This window comes from Dendrobates tinctorius, unplaced genomic scaffold, assembly GCF_039654945.1.
Source record: "Dendrobates tinctorius isolate UK_male_01 unplaced genomic scaffold, ASM3965494v1 ptg000204l, whole genome shotgun sequence".
In the NCBI taxonomy this organism is placed as follows: Eukaryota; Metazoa; Chordata; class Amphibia; order Anura; family Dendrobatidae; genus Dendrobates; species Dendrobates tinctorius.
Genome location: NW_027361871.1, coordinates 2,871,252 through 2,890,467, shown reverse-complemented (window position 1 = coordinate 2,890,467; position 19,216 = coordinate 2,871,252). Strand labels below are relative to the sequence as shown.

At 37.7% G+C, this 19,216-nt stretch overlaps 4 non-coding genes across 4 annotated transcripts; 3 read left to right on the top strand and 1 right to left on the bottom strand.

Annotated features, from left to right (window-relative positions):
• The first annotated feature begins 7,916 nt into the window (after positions 1–7,916).
• Positions 7,917–7,990, top strand: TRNAT-AGU (transfer RNA threonine (anticodon AGU)). Its single transcript has one exon. It is a non-coding gene; the product is annotated as a tRNA-Thr (tRNA).
• A 917-nt stretch (positions 7,991–8,907) lies between these two features.
• TRNAS-ACU (transfer RNA serine (anticodon ACU)) lies at positions 8,908–8,989 on the bottom strand. The gene has a single exon. It is a non-coding gene; the product is annotated as a tRNA-Ser (tRNA).
• A 5,660-nt stretch (positions 8,990–14,649) lies between these two features.
• TRNAT-AGU (transfer RNA threonine (anticodon AGU)) lies at positions 14,650–14,723 on the top strand. The gene has a single exon. It is a non-coding gene; the product is annotated as a tRNA-Thr (tRNA).
• Positions 14,724–16,413: 1,690 nt separating this feature from the next.
• TRNAT-AGU (transfer RNA threonine (anticodon AGU)) lies at positions 16,414–16,487 on the top strand. Its single transcript has one exon. It is a non-coding gene; the product is annotated as a tRNA-Thr (tRNA).
• Positions 16,488–19,216: the final 2,729 nt, after the last annotated feature.

Here is a 19,216-nt window from a genome sequence, read left to right as displayed (position 1 = left end):
GCTGTTGAAACACTTTAAAAAGAATTAGAGGATATAATTTTCTTTACAGAAAATAGGATGGCATTAAGCTTTACAAACTAAAACCAGTAGATTTACAGATCTGACTCTGCAAAGTTTGATAGCAGCACAGGAGTATTGTAAACTTTCATGCTTGAAGTGTCCACCGCTTGGGTTAAAAATGAAAACCAAACCATTCAACACGAAAGAAGAAGCAGCTTAATCCGACGAGGATGGGATTCGAACCCATGCATGCAGAGCACAAAGGATTAGCAGTCCATCGCCTTAACCACTCGGCCACCTCGTCTACATAGCACCTGTGCGTTTAGGTGGGAAGATGTTGAGAGGGTTTTTACCAGTCAGTGTTTTTTCACTGAAGATTGTATGTTGGCTTTTGTCAGAGTTGCCTTATCTCGTCAACTACAGTGCCTGTTGTTTGAAGTTAGCTTGGGGAAAACTCTATCAGAAATGAACCAGTGCTGAGGTTTTTAATATCAATTAGTCATAATTTTTCCTCCTTTTGGTTTTGCCATGGCATTTCTTCAATCTGTCTATTCTCTGTCATAACTTGGAAGCAAAACAAGTCCCAAATTTCAGCTGTGCTAAAAGATGGCTCATTCAATTGCAAAACTTCAAAGCCTTTGTCCTCGATACAGCTTCTGTAAATTTGTCAGTCTTTTAAATGAATGCTCTTCAAAATTTATTTGGTTTCTTAAGTGTTATGACTGAGAATGAAATCTTATTCCATGTTTCTGCTGTATGTGGATTGGAACTCAAGCTCAATATTGTTTTGCTGTGCTAACCAGTTGAATGTTCGATTGGTGCTTCAATCTTCCTTGGATTTCAAATCCATGCCATCTTCTCGTCCTGTGGCTTAGTTGGTTAAAGTGCCTGTCTAGTAAACAGGAGATCCTGAGTTTGAATCTCAGCAGTGCCTTGTTTTCATCTCCTCACAAACAAGCTTCCTATCTTAAAAATAGGTGTTTCACTTGCGACTGATAGTGCAATTGTGAGATTAAAAATCTCTTCTATCTAAGAGATTTATAGGAAGAAAGATGGCTTCAAGCTTGACAATGTAAAACCAGTTGATTTTGTTTTGAAATGCCTCCTTTCTATGCATCTCTAATCCGTTTATCCAATGTATCTCACCTTTATGTCCTTTGGCTTAGTTGGTCAAAGAGCCTGTTTAGTAAACAGAAAATCTTGAATTTGAATGCCAGCAGTGCTATTCTTTCTTTATGTCAGTTTGGGGCTTCTTATCTCTCTAAGCAGGCTTTCTAATGTATCACACCTGTTTGTCTTAGTTGGTCAAAGAGCCTGTTTAGTAAACAGAAAATCTTGAATTTGAATGCCAGCAGTCCTCTTCCTTCTTTATCTCAATTTAGGGCTGTTTAACTCTCTAAGCAGGCTTTCTAATGTATCACACCTGATTGTCCTTTGTCTTAGTTGGTCAAAGAGCCTATTTAGTAAATGGAAAATCTTGAATTTGAATGCCAGCAGTCCTTTTCCTTCTTTATCTCAGTTTAGGGCTGTTTATCTCTCTAAGCAGGCTTTTTAATGTTTCGCACCTGTTTGTCCTTTGGCTTAGTTGGTCAAAGAGCCTATTTAGTAAATGGAAAATCTTGATTTTGAATGTCAGCAGTGCTTTCTAATCTTCATCTCATTTTGTGGGTTTTTACCCCAAAAAGAGGACTTTTACTCTTGTTTGTCATCAAATATTAATTTCCCACAGCCCTAATATAGTGCAATTGAGAAAAAAAATTCTCTGCTGTTGAAACACTTTAAAAAGAATTAGAGGATATAATTTTCTTTACAGAAAATAGGATGGCATTAAGCTTTACAAACTAAAACCAGTAGATTTACAGATCTGACTCTGCAAAGTTTGATAGCAGCACAGGAGTATTGTAAACTTTCATGCTTGAAGTGTCCACCGCTTGGGTTAAAAATGAAAACCAAACCATTCAACACGAAAGAAGAAGCAGCTTAATCCGACGAGGATGGGATTCGAACCCATGCATGCAGAGCACAAAGGATTAGCAGTCCATCGCCTTAACCACTCGGCCACCTCGTCTACATAGCACCTGTGCGTTTAGGTGGGAAGATGTTGAGAGGGGTTTTACCAGTCAGTGTTTTTTCACTGAAGATTGTATGTTGGCTTTTGTCAGAGTTGCCTTATCTCGTCAACTACAGTGCCTGTTGTTTGAAGTTAGCTTGGGGAAAACTCTATCAGAAATGAACCAGTGCTGAGGTTTTTAATATCAATTAGTCATAATTTTTCCTCCTTTTGGTTTTGCCATGGCATTTCTTCAATCTGTCTATTCTGTGTCATAACTTGGAAGCAAAACAAGTCCCAAATTTCAGCTGTGCTAAAAGATGGCTCATTCAATTGCAAAACTTCAAAGCCTTTGTCCTCGATACAGCTTCTGTAAATTTGTCAGTCTTTTAAATGAATGCTCTTCAAAATTTATTTGGTTTCTTAAGTGTTATGACTGAGAATGAAATCTTATTCCATGTTTCTGCTGTATGTGGATTGGAACTCAAGCTCAATATTGTTTTGCTGTGCTAACCAGTTGAATGTTCGATTGGTGCTTCAATCTTCCTTGGATTTCAAATCCATGCCATCTTCTCGTCCTGTGGCTTAGTTGGTTAAAGTGCCTGTCTAGTAAACAGGAGATCCTGAGTTTGAATCTCAGCAGTGCCTTGTTTTCATCTCCTCACAAACAAGCTTCCTATCTTAAAAATAGGTGTTTCACTTGCGACTGATAGTGCAATTGTGAGATTAAAAATCTCTTCTATCTAAGAGATTTATAGGAAGAAAGATGGCTTCAAGCTTGACAATGTAAAACCAGTTGATTTTGTTTTGAAATGCCTCCTTTCTATGCATCTCTAATCCGTTTATCCAATGTATCTCACCTTTATGTCCTTTGGCTTAGTTGGTCAAAGAGCCTGTTTAGTAAACAGAAAATCTTGAATTTGAATGCCAGCAGTGCTATTCTTTCTTTATGTCAGTTTGGGGCTTCTTATCTCTCTAAGCAGGCTTTCTAATGTATCACACCTGTTTGTCTTAGTTGGTCAAAGAGCCTGTTTAGTAAACAGAAAATCTTGAATTTGAATGCCAGCAGTCCTCTTCCTTCTTTATCTCAATTTAGGGCTGTTTAACTCTCTAAGCAGGCTTTCTAATGTATCACACCTGATTGTCCTTTGTCTTAGTTGGTCAAAGAGCCTATTTAGTAAATGGAAAATCTTGAATTTGAATGCCAGCAGTCCTTTTCCTTCTTTATCTCAGTTTAGGGCTGTTTATCTCTCTAAGCAGGCTTTTTAATGTTTCGCACCTGTTTGTCCTTTGGCTTAGTTGGTCAAAGAGCCTATTTAGTAAATGGAAAATCTTGATTTTGAATGTCAGCAGTGCTTTCTAATCTTCATCTCATTTTGTGGGTTTTTACCCCAAAAAGAGGACTTTTACTCTTGTTTGTCATCAAATATTAATTTCCCACAGCCCTAATATAGTGCAATTGAGAAAAAAAATTCTCTGCTGTTGAAACACTTTAAAAAGAATTAGAGGATATAATTTTCTTTACAGAAAATAGGATGGCATTAAGCTTTACAAACTAAAACCAGTAGATTTACAGATCTGACTCTGCAAAGTTTGATAGCAGCACAGGAGTATTGTAAACTTTCATGCTTGAAGTGTCCACCGCTTGGGTTAAAAATGAAAACCAAACCATTCAACACGAAAGAAGAAGTAGCTTAATCCGACGAGGATGGGATTCGAACCCATGCATGCAGAGCACAAAGGATTAGCAGTCCATCGCCTTAACCACTCGGCCACCTCGTCTACATAGCACCTGTGCGTTTAGGTGGGAAGATGTTGAGAGGGTTTTTACCAGTCAGTGTTTTTTCACTGAAGATTGTATGTTGGCTTTTGTCAGAGTTGCCTTATCTCGTCAACTACAGTGCCTGTTGTTTGAAGTTAGCTTGGGGAAAACTCTATCAGAAATGAACCAGTGCTGAGGTTTTTAATATCAATTAGTCATAATTTTTCCTCCTTTTGGTTTTGCCATGGCATTTCTTCAATCTGTCTATTCTGTGTCATAACTTGGAAGCAAAACAAGTCCCAAATTTCAGCTGTGCTAAAAGATGGCTCATTCAATTGCAAAACTTCAAAGCCTTTGTCCTCGATACAGCTTCTGTAAATTTGTCAGTCTTTTAAATGAATGCTCTTCAAAATTTATTTGGTTTCTTAAGTGTTATGACTGAGAATGAAATCTTATTCCATGTTTCTGCTGTATGTGGATTGGAACTCAAGCTCAATATTGTTTTGCTGTGCTAACCAGTTGAATGTTCGATTGGTGCTTCAATCTTCCTTGGATTTCAAATCCATGCCATCTTCTCGTCCTGTGGCTTAGTTGGTTAAAGTGCCTGTCTAGTAAACAGGAGATCCTGAGTTTGAATCTCAGCAGTGCCTTGTTTTCATCTCCTCACAAAGAAGCTTCCTATCTTAAAAATAGGTGTTTCACTTGCAACTGATAGTGCAATTGTGAGATTAAAAATCTCTTCTATCTAAGAGATTTATAGGAAGAAAGATGGCTTCAAGCTTGACAATGTAAAACCAGTTGATTTTGTTTTGAAATGCCTCCTTTCTATGCATCTCTAATCCGTTTATCCAATGTATCTCACCTTTATGTCCTTTGGCTTAGTTGGTCAAAGAGCCTGTTTAGTAAACAGAAAATCTTGAATTTGAATGCCAGCAGTGCTATTCTTTCTTTATGTCAGTTTGGGGCTTCTTATCTCTCTAAGCAGGCTTTCTAATGTATCACACCTGTTTGTCTTAGTTGGTCAAAGAGCCTGTTTAGTAAACAGAAAATCTTGAATTTGAATGCCAGCAGTCCTCTTCCTTCTATATCTCAATTTAGGGCTGTTTAACGCTCTAAGCAGGCTTTCTAATGTATCACACCTGATTGTCCTTTGTCTTAGTTGGTCAAAGAGCCTATTTAGTAAATGGAAAATCTTGAATTTGAATGCCAGCAGTCCTTTTCCTTCTTTATCTCAGTTTAGGGCTGTTTATCTCTCTAAGCAGGCTTTTTAATGTTTCGCACCTGTTTGTCCTTTGGCTTAGTTGGTCAAAGAGCCTATTTAGTAAATGGAAAATCTTGATTTTGAATGTCAGCAGTGCTTTCTAATCTTCATCTCATTTTGTGGGTTTTTACCCCAAAAAGAGGACTTTTACTCTTGTTTGTCATCAAATATTAATTTCCCACAGCCCTAATATAGTGCAATTGAGAAAAAAAATTCTCTGCTGTTGAAACACTTTAAAAAGAATTAGAGGATATAATTTTCTTTACAGAATATAGGATGGCATTAAGCTTTACAAACTAAAACCAGTAGATTTACAGATCTGACTCTGCAAAGTTTGATAGCAGCACAGGAGTATTGTAAACTTTCATGCTTGAAGTGTCCACCGCTTGGGTTAAAAATGAAAACCAAACCATTCAACACGAAAGAAGAAGCAGCTTAATCCGACGAGGATGGGATTCGAACCCATGCATGCAGAGCACAAAGGATTAGCAGTCCATCGCCTTAACCACTCGGCCACCTCGTCTACATAGCACCTGTGCGTTTAGGTGGGAAGATGTTGAGAGGGTTTTTACCAGTCAGTGTTTTTTCACTGAAGATTGTATGTTGGCTTTTGTCAGAGTTGCCTTATCTCGTCAACTACAGTGCCTGTTGTTTGAAGTTAGCTTGGGGAAAACTCTATCAGAAATGAACCAGTGCTGAGGTTTTTAATATCAATTAGTCATAATTTTTCCTCCTTTTGGTTTTGCCATGGCATTTCTTCAATCTGTCTATTCTGTGTCATAACTTGGAAGCAAAACAAGTCCCAAATTTCAGCTGTGCTAAAAGATGGCTCATTCAATTGCAAAACTTCAAAGCCTTTGTCCTCGATACAGCTTCTGTAAATTTGTCAGTCTTTTAAATGAATGCTCTTCAAAATTTATTTGGTTTCTTAAGTGTTATGACTGAGAATGAAATCTTATTCCATGTTTCTGCTGTATGTGGATTGGAACTCAAGCTCAATATTGTTTTGCTGTGCTAACCAGTTGAATGTTCGATTGGTGCTTCAATCTTCCTTGGATTTCAAATCCATGTCATCTTCTGGTCCTGTGGCTTAGTTGGTTAAAGTGCCTGTCTAGTAAACAGGAGATCCTGAGTTTGAATCTCAGCAGTGCCTTGTTTTCATCTCCTCACAAAGAAGCTTCCTATCTTAAAAATAGGTGTTTCACTTGCGACTGATAGTGCAATTGTGAGATTAAAAATCTCTTCTATCTAAGAGATTTATAGGAAGAAAGATGGCTTCAAGCTTGACAATGTAAAACCAGTTGATTTTGTTTTGAAATGCCTCCTTTCTATGCATCTCTAATCCGTTTATCCAATGTATCTCACCTTTATGTCCTTTGGCTTAGTTGGTCAAAGAGCCTGTTTAGTAAACAGAAAATCTTGAATTTGAATGCCAGCAGTGCTATTCTTTCTTTATGTCAGTTTGGGGCTTCTTATCTCTCTAAGCAGGCTTTCTAATGTATCACACCTGTTTGTCTTAGTTGGTCAAAGAGCCTGTTTAGTAAACAGAAAATCTTGAATTTGAATGCCAGCAGTCCTCTTCCTTCTTTATCTCAATTTAGGGCTGTTTAACTCTCTAAGCAGGCTTTCTAATGTATCACACCTGATTGTCCTTTGTCTTAGTTGGTCAAAGAGCCTATTTAGTAAATGGAAAATCTTGAATTTGAATGCCAGCAGTCCTTTTCCTTCTTTATCTCAGTTTAGGGCTGTTTATCTCTCTAAGCAGGCTTTTTAATGTTTCGCACCTGTTTGTCCTTTGGCTTAGTTGGTCAAAGAGCCTATTTAGTAAATGGAAAATCTTGATTTTGAATGTCAGCAGTGCTTTCTAATCTTCATCTCATTTTGTGGGTTTTTACCCCAAAAAGAGGACTTTTACTCTTGTTTGTCATCAAATATTAATTTCCCACAGCCCTAATATAGTGCAATTGAGAAAAAAAATTCTCTGCTGTTGAAACACTTTAAAAAGAATTAGAGGATATAATTTTCTTTACAGAATATAGGATGGCATTAAGCTTTACAAACTAAAACCAGTAGATTTACAGATCTGACTCTGCAAAGTTTGATAGCAGCACAGGAGTATTGTAAACTTTCATGCTTGAAGTGTCCACCGCTTGGGTTAAAAATGAAAACCAAACCATTCAACACGAAAGAAGAAGCAGCTTAATACGACGAGGATGGGATTCGAACCCATGCATGCAGAGCACAAAGGATTAGCAGTCCATCGCCTTAACCACTCGGCCACCTCGTCTACATAGCACCTGTGCGTTTAGGTGGGAAGATGTTGAGAGGGGTTTTACCAGTCAGTGTTTTTTCACTGAAGATTGTATGTTGGCTTTTGTCAGAGTTGCCTTATCTCGTCAACTACAGTGCCTGTTGTTTGAAGTTAGCTTGGGGAAAACTCTATCAGAAATGAACCAGTGCTGAGGTTTTTAATATCAATTAGTCATAATTTTTCCTCCTTTTGGTTTTGCCATGGCATTTCTTCATTCTGTCTATTCTGTGTCATAACTTGGAAGCAAAACAAGTCCCAAATTTCAGCTGTGCTAAAAGATGGCTCATTCAATTGCAAAACTTCAAAGCCTTTGTCCTCGATACAGCTTCTGTAAATTTGTCAGTCTTTTAAATGAATGCTCTTCAAAATTTATTTGGCTTCTTAAGTGTTATGACTGAGATTGAAATCTTATTCCATGTTTCTGCTCTACGTGGAATGGAACTCAAGCTCAATATTGTTTTGCTGCGCTAACCAGTTGAATGTTCGATTGGTGCTTCAATCTTCCTTGGATTTCAAATGCATGCCATCTTCTGGTGCTGTGGCTTAGTTGGTTAAAGCGCCTGTCTAGTAAACAGGAGATCCTGAGTTCGAATCTCAGCAGTACCTTGTTTTCATCTTCTCACAAAGAAGCTTCCTATCTTAAAAATAGGTGTTTCACTTGTGACTGATAGTGCAATTGTGAGATTAAAAATCTCTTCTATCTAAGAGATATAAAGGAAGAAAGATGGCGTCAAGCATGACAATGTAAAACCAGTTGATTTCGTTTTGAAATGCCTCCTATCTATGCATCTCTAATCCGTTTATCCAATGTATCTCACCTTTATGTCCTTTGGCTTAGTTGGTCAAAGAGCCTGTTTAGTAAACAGAAAATCTTGAATTTGAATGCCAGCAGTCCTCTTCCTTCTTTATCTCAGTTTAGGGCTGTTTAACTCTCTAAGCAGGCTTTCCAATGTATCACACCTGATTGTCCTTTGTCTTAGTTGGTCAAAGAGCCTATTTAGTAAATGGAAAATCTTGAATTTGAATGCCAGCAGTCCTTTTCCTTCTTTATCTCAGTTTAGGGCTGTTTAACTCTCTAAGCAGGCTTTTTAATGTTTCGCACCTGTTTGACCTTTGGCTTAGTTGGTCAAAGAGCCTATTTAGTAAATGGAAAATCTTGATTTTGAATGTCAGCAGTGCTTTCTATTCTTCATCTCATTTTGTGGGTTTTTACCCCAAAAAGAGGACTTTTACTCTTGTTTGTCATCAAATATTAATTTCCCACAGCCCTAATATAGTGCAATTGAGAAAAAAAATTCTCTGCTGTTGAAACACTTTAAAAAGAATTAGAGGATATAATTTTCTTTACAGAATATAGGATGGCATTAAGCTTTACAAATTAAAACCAGTAGATTTACAGATCTGACTCTGCAAAGTTTGATAGCAGCACAGGAGTATTGTAAACTTTCATGCTTGAAGTGTCCACCGCTTGGGTTAAAAATGAAAACCAAACCATTCAACACGAAAGAAGAAGCAGCTTAATCCGACGAGGATGGGATTCGAACCCATGCATGCAGAGCACAATGGATTAGTAGTCCATCTCCTTAACCACTCGGCCACCTCGTCTACATAGCACCTGTGCATTTAGGTGGGAAGATGTTGAGAGGGTTTTTACCAGTCAGTGTTTTTTCACTGAAGATTGTATGTTGGCTTTTGTCAGAGTTGCCTTATCTCGTCAACTACAGTGCCTGTTGTTTGAAGTTAGCTTGGGGAAAACTCTATCAGAAATGAACCAGTGCTGAGGTTTTTAATATCAATTAGTCATAATTTTTCCTCCTTTTGGTTTTGCCATGGCATTTCTTCAATCTGTCTATTCTGTGTCATAACTTGGAAGCAAAACAAGTCCCAAATTTCAGCTGTGCTAAAAGATGGCTCATTCAATTGCAAAACTTCAAAGCCTTTGTCCTCGATACAGCTTCTGTAAATTTGTCAGTCTTTTAAATGAATGCTCTTCAAAATTTATTTGGCTTCTTAAGTGTTATGACTGAGATTGAAATCTTATTCCATGTTTCTGCTCTACGTGGAATGGAACTCAAGCTCAATATTGTTTTGCTGCGCTAACCAGTTGAATGTTCGATTGGTGCTTCCATCTTCCTTGAATTTCAAATGCATGCCATCTTCTGGTGCTGTGGCTTAGTTGGTTAAAGCCTGAGTTCGAATCTCAGCAGTGCCTTGTTTTCATCTCCTCACAAAGAAGCTTCCTATCTTAAAAATTGGTGTTTCACTTGCGACTGATAGTGCAATTGTGAGATTAAAAATCTCTTCTATCTAAGAGATATAAAGGAAGAAAGATGGCGTCAAGCATGACAATGTAAAACCAGTTGGTTTAGTTTTGAAATGCCTCCTATCTATGCATCTCTAATCCGTTTATCCAATGTATCTCACCTTTATGTCCTTTGGCTTAGTTGGTCAAAGAGCCTGTTTAGTAAACAGAAAATCTTGAATTTGAATGCCAGCAGTGCTATTCTTTCTTTATGTCAGTTTGGGGCTTCTTAACTCTCTAAGCAGGCTTTTTAATGTATCACACCTGTTTGTCTTAGTTGGTCAAAGAGCCTGTTTAGTAAAGAGAAAATCTTGAATTTGAATGCCAGCAGTCCTCTTCCTTCTTTATCTCAATTTAGGGCTGTTTAACTCTCTAAGCAGGCTTTCTAATGTATCACACCTGATTGTCCTTTGTCTTAGTTGGTCAAAGAGCCTATTTAGTAAATGGAAAATCTTGAATTTGAATGCCAGCAGTCCTTTTCCTTCTTTATCTCAGTTTAGGGCTGTTTATCTCTCTAAGCAGGCTTTTTAATGTTTCGCACCTGTTTGTCCTTTGGCTTAGTTGGTCAAAGAGCCTATTTAGTAAATGGAAAATCTTGATTTTGAATGTCAGCAGTGCTTTCTAATCTTCATCTCATTTTGTGGGTTTTTACCCCAAAAAGAGGACTTTTACTCTTGTTTGTCATCAAATATTAATTTCCCACAGCCCTAATATAGTGCAATTGAGAAAAAAAATTCTCTGCTGTTGAAACACTTTAAAAAGAATTAGAGGATATAATTTTCTTTACAGAATATAGGATGGCATTAAGCTTTACAAACTAAAACCAGTAGATTTACAGATCTGACTCTGCAAAGTTTGATAGCAGCACAGGAGTATTGTAAACTTTCATGCTTGAAGTGTCCACCGCTTGGGTTAAAAATGAAAACCAAACCATTCAACACGAAAGAAGAAGCAGCTTAATCCGACGAGGATGGGATTCGAACCCATGCATGCAGAGCACAAAGGATTAGCAGTCCATCGCCTTAACCACTCGGCCACCTCGTCTACATTGCACCTGTGCGTTTAGGTGGGAAGATGTTGAGAGGGTTTTTACCAGTCAGTGTTTTTTCACTGAAGATTGTATGTTGGCTTTTGTCAGAGTTGCCTTATCTCGTCAACTACAGTGCCTGTTGTTTGAAGTTAGCTTGGGGAAAACTCTATCAGAAATGAACCAGTGCTGAGGTTTTTAATATCAATTAGTCATAATTTTTCCTCCTTTTGGTTTTGCCATGGCATTTCTTCAATCTGTCTATTCTGTGTCATAACTTGGAAGCAAAACAAGTCCCAAATTTCAGCTGTGCTAAAAGATGGCTCATTCAATTGCAAAACTTCAAAGCCTTTGTCCTCGATACAGCTTCTGTAAATTTGTCAGTCTTTTAAATGAATGCTCTTCAAAATTTATTTGGTTTCTTAAGTGTTATGACTGAGAATGAAATCTTATTCCATGTTTCTGCTGTATGTGGATTGGAACTCAAGCTCAATATTGTTTTGCTGTGCTAACCAGTTGAATGTTCGATTGGTGCTTCAATCTTCCTTGGATTTCAAATCCATGCCATCTTCTGGTCCTGTGGCTTAGTTGGTTAAAGTGCCTGTCTAGTAAACAGGAGATCCTGAGTTTGAATCTCAGCAGTGCCTTGTTTTCATCTCCTCACAAAGAAGCTTCCTATCTTAAAAATAGGTGTTTCACTTGCGACTGATAGTGCAATTGTGAGATTAAAAATCTCTTCTATATAAGAGATTTATAGGAAGAAAGATGGCTTCAAGCTTGACAATGTAAAACCAGTTGATTTTGTTTTGAAATGCCTCCTTTCTATGCATCTCTAATCCGTTTATCCAATGTATCTCACCTTTATGTCCTTTGGCTTAGTTGGTCAAAGAGCCTGTTTAGTAAACAGAAAATCTTGAATTTGAATGCCAGCAGTGCTATTCTTTCTTTATGTCAGTTTGGGGCTTCTTATCTCTCTAAGCAGGCTTTCTAATGTATCACACCTGTTTGTCTTAGTTGGTCAAAGAGCCTGTTTAGTAAACAGAAAATCTTGAATTTGAATGCCAGCAGTCCTCTTCCTTCTTTATCTCAATTTAGGGCTGTTTAACTCTCTAAGCAGGCTTTCTAATGTATCACACCTGATTGTCCTTTGTCTTAGTTGGTCAAAGAGCCTATTTAGTAAATGGAAAATCTTGAATTTGAATGCCAGCAGTCCTTTTCCTTCTTTATCTCAGTTTAGGGCTGTTTATCTCTCTAAGCAGGCTTTTTAATGTTTCGCACCTGTTTGTCCTTTGGCTTAGTTGGTCAAAGAGCCTATTTAGTAAATGGAAAATCTTGATTTTGAATGTCAGCAGTGCTTTCTAATCTTCATCTCATTTTGTGGGTTTTTACCCCAAAAAGAGGACTTTTACTCTTGTTTGTCATCAAATATTAATTTCCCACAGCCCTAATATAGTGCAATTGAGAAAAAAAATTCTCTGCTGTTGAAACACTTTAAAAAGAATTAGAGGATATAATTTTCTTTACAGAATATAGGATGGCATTAAGCTTTACAAACTAAAACCAGTAGATTTACAGATCTGACTCTGCAAAGTTTGATAGCAGCACAGGAGTATTGTAAACTTTCATGCTTGAAGTGTCCACCGCTTGGGTTAAAAATGAAAACCAAACCATTCAACACGAAAGAAGAAGCAGCTTAATCCGACGAGGATGGGATTCGAACCCATGCATGCAGAGCACAAAGGATTAGCAGTCCATCGCCTTAACCACTCGGCCACCTCGTCTACATAGCACCTGTGCGTTTAGGTGGGAAGATGTTGAGAGGGGTTTTACCAGTCAGTGTTTTTTCACTGAAGATTGTATGTTGGCTTTTGTCAGAGTTGCCTTATCTCGTCAACTACAGTGCCTGTTGTTTGAAGTTAGCTTGGGGAAAACTCTATCAGAAATGAACCAGTGCTGAGGTTTTTAATATCAATTAGTCATAATTTTTCCTCCTTTTGGTTTTGCCATGGCATTTCTTCAATCTGTCTATTCTGTGTCATAACTTGGAAGCAAAACAAGTCCCAAATTTCAGCTGTGCTAAAAGATGGCTCATTCAATTGCAAAACTTCAAAGCCTTTGTCCTCGATACAGCTTCTGTAAATTTGTCAGTCTTTTAAATGAATGCTCTTCAAAATTTATTTGGCTTCTTAAGTGTTATGACTGAGATTGAAATCTTATTCCATGTTTCTGCTCTACGTGGAATGGAACTCAAGCTCAATATTGTTTTGCTGCGCTAACCAGTTGAATGTTAGATTGGTGCTTCAATCTTCCTTGGATTTCAAATGCATGCCATCTTCTGGTGCTGTGGCTTAGTTGGTTAAAGCCTGAGTTCGAATCTCAGCAGTACCTTGTTTTCATCTTCTCACAAAGAAGCTTCCTATCTTAAAAATAGGTGTTTCACTTGTGACTGATAGTGCAATTGTGAGATTAAAAATCTCTTCTATCTAAGAGATATAAAGGAAGAACGATGGCGTCAAGCATGACAATGTAAAACCAGTTGATTTCGTTTTGAAATGCCTCCTATCTATGCATCTCTAATCCGTTTATCCAATGTATCTCACCTTTATGTCCTTTGGCTTAGTTGGTCAAAGATCCTGTTTAGTAAACAGAAAATCTTGAATTTGAATGCCAGCAGTGCTATTCTTTCTTTATGTCAGTTTGGGGCTTCTTAACTCTCTAAGCAGGCTTTCTAATGTATCACACCTGTTTGTCTTAGTTGGTCAAAGAGCCTGTTTAGTAAACAGAAAATCTTGAATTTGAATGCCAGCAGTCCTCTTCCTTCTTTATCTCAGTTTAGGGCTGTTTAACTCTCTAAGCAGGCTTTTTAATGTTTCGCACCTGTTTGTCCTTTGGCTTAGTTGGTCAAAGAGCCTATTTAGTAAATGGAAAATCTTGATTTTGAATGTCAGCAGTGCTTTCTATTCTTCATCTCATTTTGTGGGTTTTTACCCCAAAAAGAGGACTTTTACTCTTGTTTGTCATCAAATATTAATTTCCCACAGCCCTAATATAGTGCAATTGAGAAAAAAAATTCTCTGCTGTTGAAACACTTTAAAAAGAATTAGAGGATATAATTTTCTTTACAGAATATAGGATGGCATTAAGCTTTACAAATTAAAACCAGTAGATTTACAGATCTGACTCTGCAAAGTTTGATAGCAGCACAGGAGTATTGTAAACTTTCATGCTTGAAGTGTCCACCGCTTGGGTTAAAAATGAAAACCAAACCATTCAACACGAAAGAAGAAGCAGCTTAATCCGACGAGGATGGGATTCGAACCCATGCATGCAGAGCACAATGGATTAGCAGTCCATCTCCTTAACCACTCGGCCACCTCGTCTACATAGCACCCGTGCATTTAGGTGGGAAGATGTTGAGAGGGTTTTTACCAGTCAGTGTTTTTTCACTGAAGATTGTATGTTGGCTTTTGTCAGAGTTGCCTTATCTCGTCAACTACAGTGCCTGTTGTTTGAAGTTAGCTTGGGGAAAACTCTATCAGAAATGAACCAGTGCTGAGGTTTTTAATATCAATTAGTCATAATTTTTCCTCCTTTTGGTTTTGCCATGGCATTTCTTCAATCTGTCTATTCTGTGTCATAACTTGGAAGCAAAACAAGTCCCAAATTTCAGCTGTGCTAAAAGATGGCTCATTCAATTGCAAAACTTCAAAGCCTTTGTCCTCGATACAGCTTCTGTAAATTTGTCAGTCTTTTAAATGAATGCTCTTCAAAATTTATTTGGCTTCTTAAGTGTTATGACTGAGATTGAAATCTTATTCCATGTTTCTGCTCTACGTGGAATGGAACTCAAGCTCAATATTGTTTTGCTGCGCTAACCAGTTGAATGTTCGATTGGTGCTTCCATCTTCCTTGAATTTCAAATGCATGCCATCTTCTGGTGCTGTGGCTTAGTTGGTTAAAGCGCCTGTCTAGTAAACAGGAGATCCTGAGTTCGAATCTCAGCAGTGCCTTGTTTTCATCTCCTCACAAAGAAGCTTCCTATCTTAAAAATTGGTGTTTCACTTGTGACTGATAGTGCAATTGTGAGATTAAAAATCTCTTCTATCTAAGAGATATAAAGGAAGAAAGATGGCGTCAAGCATGACAATGTAAAACCAGTTGGTTTAGTTTTGAAATGCCTCCTATCTATGCATCTCTAATCCGTTTATCCAATGTATCTCACCTTTATGTCCTTTGGCTTAGTTGGTCAAAGAGCCTGTTTAGTAAACAGAAAATCTTGAATTTGAATGCCAGCAGTGCTATTCTTTCTTTATGTCAGTTTGGGTCTTCTTAACTCTCTAAGCAGGCTTTTTAATGTATCACACCTGTTTGTCTTAGTTGGTCAAAGAGCCTGTTTAGTAAAGAGAAAATCTTGAATTTGAATGCCAGCAGTCCTCTTCCTTCTTTATCTCAGTTTAGGGCTGTTTAACTCTCTAAGCAGGCTTTCCAATGTATCACACCTGATTGTCCTTTGTCTTAGTTGGTCAAAGAGCCTATTTAGTAAATGGAAAATCTTGAATTTGAATGCCAGCAGTCCTTTTCCTTCTTTATCTCAGTTTAGGGCTGTTTAACTCTCTAAGCAGGCTTTTTAATGTTTCGCACCTGTTTGTCCTTTGGCTTAGTTGGTCAAAGAGCCTATTTAGTAAATGGAAAATCTTGATTTTGAATGTCAGCAGTGCTTTCTATTCTTCATCTCATTTTGTGGGTTTTTACCCCAAAAAGAGGACTTTTACTCTTGTTTGTCATCAAATATTAATTTCCCACAGCCCTAATATAGTGCAATTGAGAAAAAAAATTCTTTGCTGTTGAAACACTTTAAAAAGAATTAGAGGATATAATTTTCTTTACAGAATATAGGATGGCATTAAGCTTTACAAATTAAAACCAGTAGATTTACAGATCTGACTCTGCAAAGTTTGATAGCAGCACAGGAGTATTGTAAACTTTCATGCTTGAAGTGTCCACCGCTTGGGTTAAAAATGAAAACCAAACCATTCAACACGAAAGAAGAAGCAGCTTAATCCGACGAGGATGGGATTCGAACCCATGCATGCAGAGCACAATGGATTAGCAGTCCATCTCCTTAACCACTCGTCCACCTCGTCTACATAGCACCTGTGCGTTTAGGTGGGAAGATGTTGAGAGGGTTTTTACCAGTCAGTGTTTTTTCACTGAAGATTGTATGTTGGCTTTTGTCAGAGTTGCCTTATCTCGTCAACTACAGTGCCTGTTGTTTGAAGTTAGCTTGGGGAAAACTCTATCAGAAATGAACCAGTGCTGAGGTTTTTAATATCAATTAGTCATAATTTTTCCTCCTTTTGGTTTTGCCATGGCATTTCTTCAATCTGTCTATTCTGTGTCATAACTTGGAAGCAAAACAAGTCCCAAATTTCAGCTGTGCTAAAAGATGGCTCATTCAATTGCAAAACTTCAAAGCCTTTGTCCTCGATACAGCTTCTGTAAATTTGTCAGTCTTTTAAATGAATGCTCTTCAAAATTTATTTGGCTTCTTAAGTGTTATGACTGAGATTGAAATCTTATTCCATGTTTCTGCTCTACGTGGAATGGAACTCAAGCTCAATATTGTTTTGCTGCGCTAACCAGTTGAATGTTCGATTGGTGCTTCCATCTTCCTTGAATTTCAAATGCATGCCATCTTCTGGTGCTGTGGCTTAGTTGGTTAAAGCGCCTGTCTAGTAAACAGGAGATCCTGAGTTCGAATCTCAGCAGTGCCTTGTTTTCATCTCCTCACAAAGAAGCTTCCTATCTTAAAAATTGGTGTTTCACTTGTGACTGATAGTGCAATTGTGAGATTAAAAATCTCTTCTATCTAAGAGATATAAAGGAAGAAAGATGGCGTCAAGCATGACAATGTAAAACCAGTTGGTTTAGTTTTGAAATGCCTCCTATCTATGCATCTCTAATCCGTTTATCCAATGTATCTCACCTTTATGTCCTTTGGCTTAGTTGGTCAAAGAGCCTGTTTAGTAAACAGAAAATCTTGAATTTGAATGCCAGCAGTGCTATTCTTTCTTTATGTCAGTTTGGGTCTTCTTAACTCTCTAAGCAGGCTTTTTAATGTATCACACCTGTTTGTCTTAGTTGGTCAAAGAGCCTGTTTAGTAAAGAGAAAATCTTGAATTTGAATGCCAGCAGTCCTCTTCCTTCTTTATCTCAGTTTAGGGCTGTTTAACTCTCTAAGCAGGCTTTCCAATGTATCACACCTGATTGTCCTTTGTCTTAGTTGGTCAAAGAGCCTATTTAGTAAATGGAAAATCTTGAATTTGAATGCCAGCAGTCCTTTTCCTTCTTTATCTCAGTTTAGGGCTGTTTAACTCTCTAAGCAGGCTTTTTAATGTTTCGCACCTGTTTGTCCTTTGGCTTAGTTGGTCAAAGAGCCTATTTAGTAAATGGAAAATCTTGATTTTGAATGTCAGCAGTGCTTTCTATTCTTTATCTCATTTTGTGGGTTTTTACCCCAAAAAGAGGACTTTTACTCTTGTTTGTCATCAAATATTAATTTCCCACAGCCCTAATATAGTGCAATTGAGAAAAAAAATTCTTTGCTGTTGAAACACTTTAAAAAGAATTAGAGGATATAATTTTCTTTACAGAATATAGGATGGCATTAAGCTTTACAAATTAAAACCAGTAGATTTACAGATCTGACTCTGCAAAGTTTGATAGCAGCACAGGAGTATTGTAAACTTTCATGCTTGAAGTGTCCACCGCTTGGGTTAAAAATGAAAACCAAACCATTCAACACGAAAGAAGAAGCAGCTTAATCCGACGAGGATGGGATTCGAACCCATGCATGCAGAGCACAATGGATTAGCAGTCCATCTCCTTAACCACTCGTCCACCTCGTCTACATAGCACCTGTGCGTTTAGGTGGGAAGATGTTGAGAGGGTTTTTACCAGTCAGTGTTTTTTCACTGAAGATTGTATGTTGGCTTTTGTCAGAGTTGCCTTATCTCGTCAACTACAGTGCCTGTTGTTTGAAGTTAGCTTGGGGAAAACTCTATCAGAAATGAACCAGTGCTGAGGTTTTTAATATCAATTAGTCATAATTTTTCCTCCTTTTGGTTTTGCCATGGCATTTCTTCAATCTGTCTATTCTGTGTCATAACTTGGAAGCAAAACAAGTCCCAAATTTCAGCTGTGCTAAAAGATGGCTCATTCAATTGCAAAACTTCAAAGCCTTTGTCCTCGATACAGCTTCTGTAAATTTGTCAGTCTTTTAAATGAATGCTCTTCAAAATTTATTTGGCTTCTTAAGTGTTATGACTGAGATTGAAATCTTATTCCATGTTTCTGCTCTACGTGGAATGGAACTCAAGCTCAATATTGTTTTGCTGCGCTAACCAGTTGAATGTTAGATTGGTGCTTCAATCTTCCTTGGATTTCAAATGCATGCCATCTTCTGGTGCTGTGGCTTAGTTGGTTAAAGCCTGAGTTCGAATCTCAGCAGTACCTTGTTTTCATCTTCTCACAAAGAAGCTTCCTATCTTAAAAATAGGTGTTTCACTTGTGACTGATAGGGCAATTGTGAGATTAAAAATCTCTTCTATCTAAGAGATATAAAGGAAGAACGATGGCGTCAAGCATGACAATGTAAAACCAGTTGATTTCGTTTTGAAATGCCTCCTATCTATGCATCTCTAATCCGTTTATCCAATGTATCTCACCTTTATGTCTTTTGGCTTAGTTGGTCAAAGATCCTGTTTAGTAAACAGAAAATCTTGAATTTGAATGCCAGCAGTGCTATTCTTTCTTTATGTCAGTTTGGGGCTTCTTAACTCTCTAAGCAGGCTTTCTAATGTATCACACCTGTTTGTCTTAGTTGGTCAAAGAGCCTGTTTAGTAAACAGAAAATCTTGAATTTGAATGCCAGCAGTCCTCTTCCTTCTTTATCTCAGTTTAGGGCTGTTTAACTCTCTAAGCAGGCTTTTTAATGTTTCGCACCTGTTTGTCCTTTGGCTTAGTTGGTCAAAGAGCCTATTTAGTAAATGGAAAATCTTGATTTTGAATGTCAGCAGTGCTTTCTATTCTTCATCTCATTTTGTGGGTTTTTACCCCAAAAAGAGGACTTTTACTCTTGTTTGTCATCAAATATTAATTTCCCACAGCCCTAATATAGTGCAATTGAGAAAAAAAATTCTCTGCTGTTGAAACACTTTAAAAAGAATTAGAGGATATAATTTTCTTTACAGAATATAGGATGGCATTAAGCTTTACAAATTAAAACCAGTAGATTTACAGATCTGACTCTGCAAAGTTTGATAGCAGCACAGGAGTATTGTAAACTTTCATGCTTGAAGTGTCCACCGCTTGGGTTAAAAATGAAAACCAAACCATTCAACACGAAAGAAGAAGCAGCTTAATCCGATGAGGATGGGATTCGAACCCATGCATGCAGAGCACAATGGATTAGCAGTCCTTCTCCTTAACCACTCGGCCACCT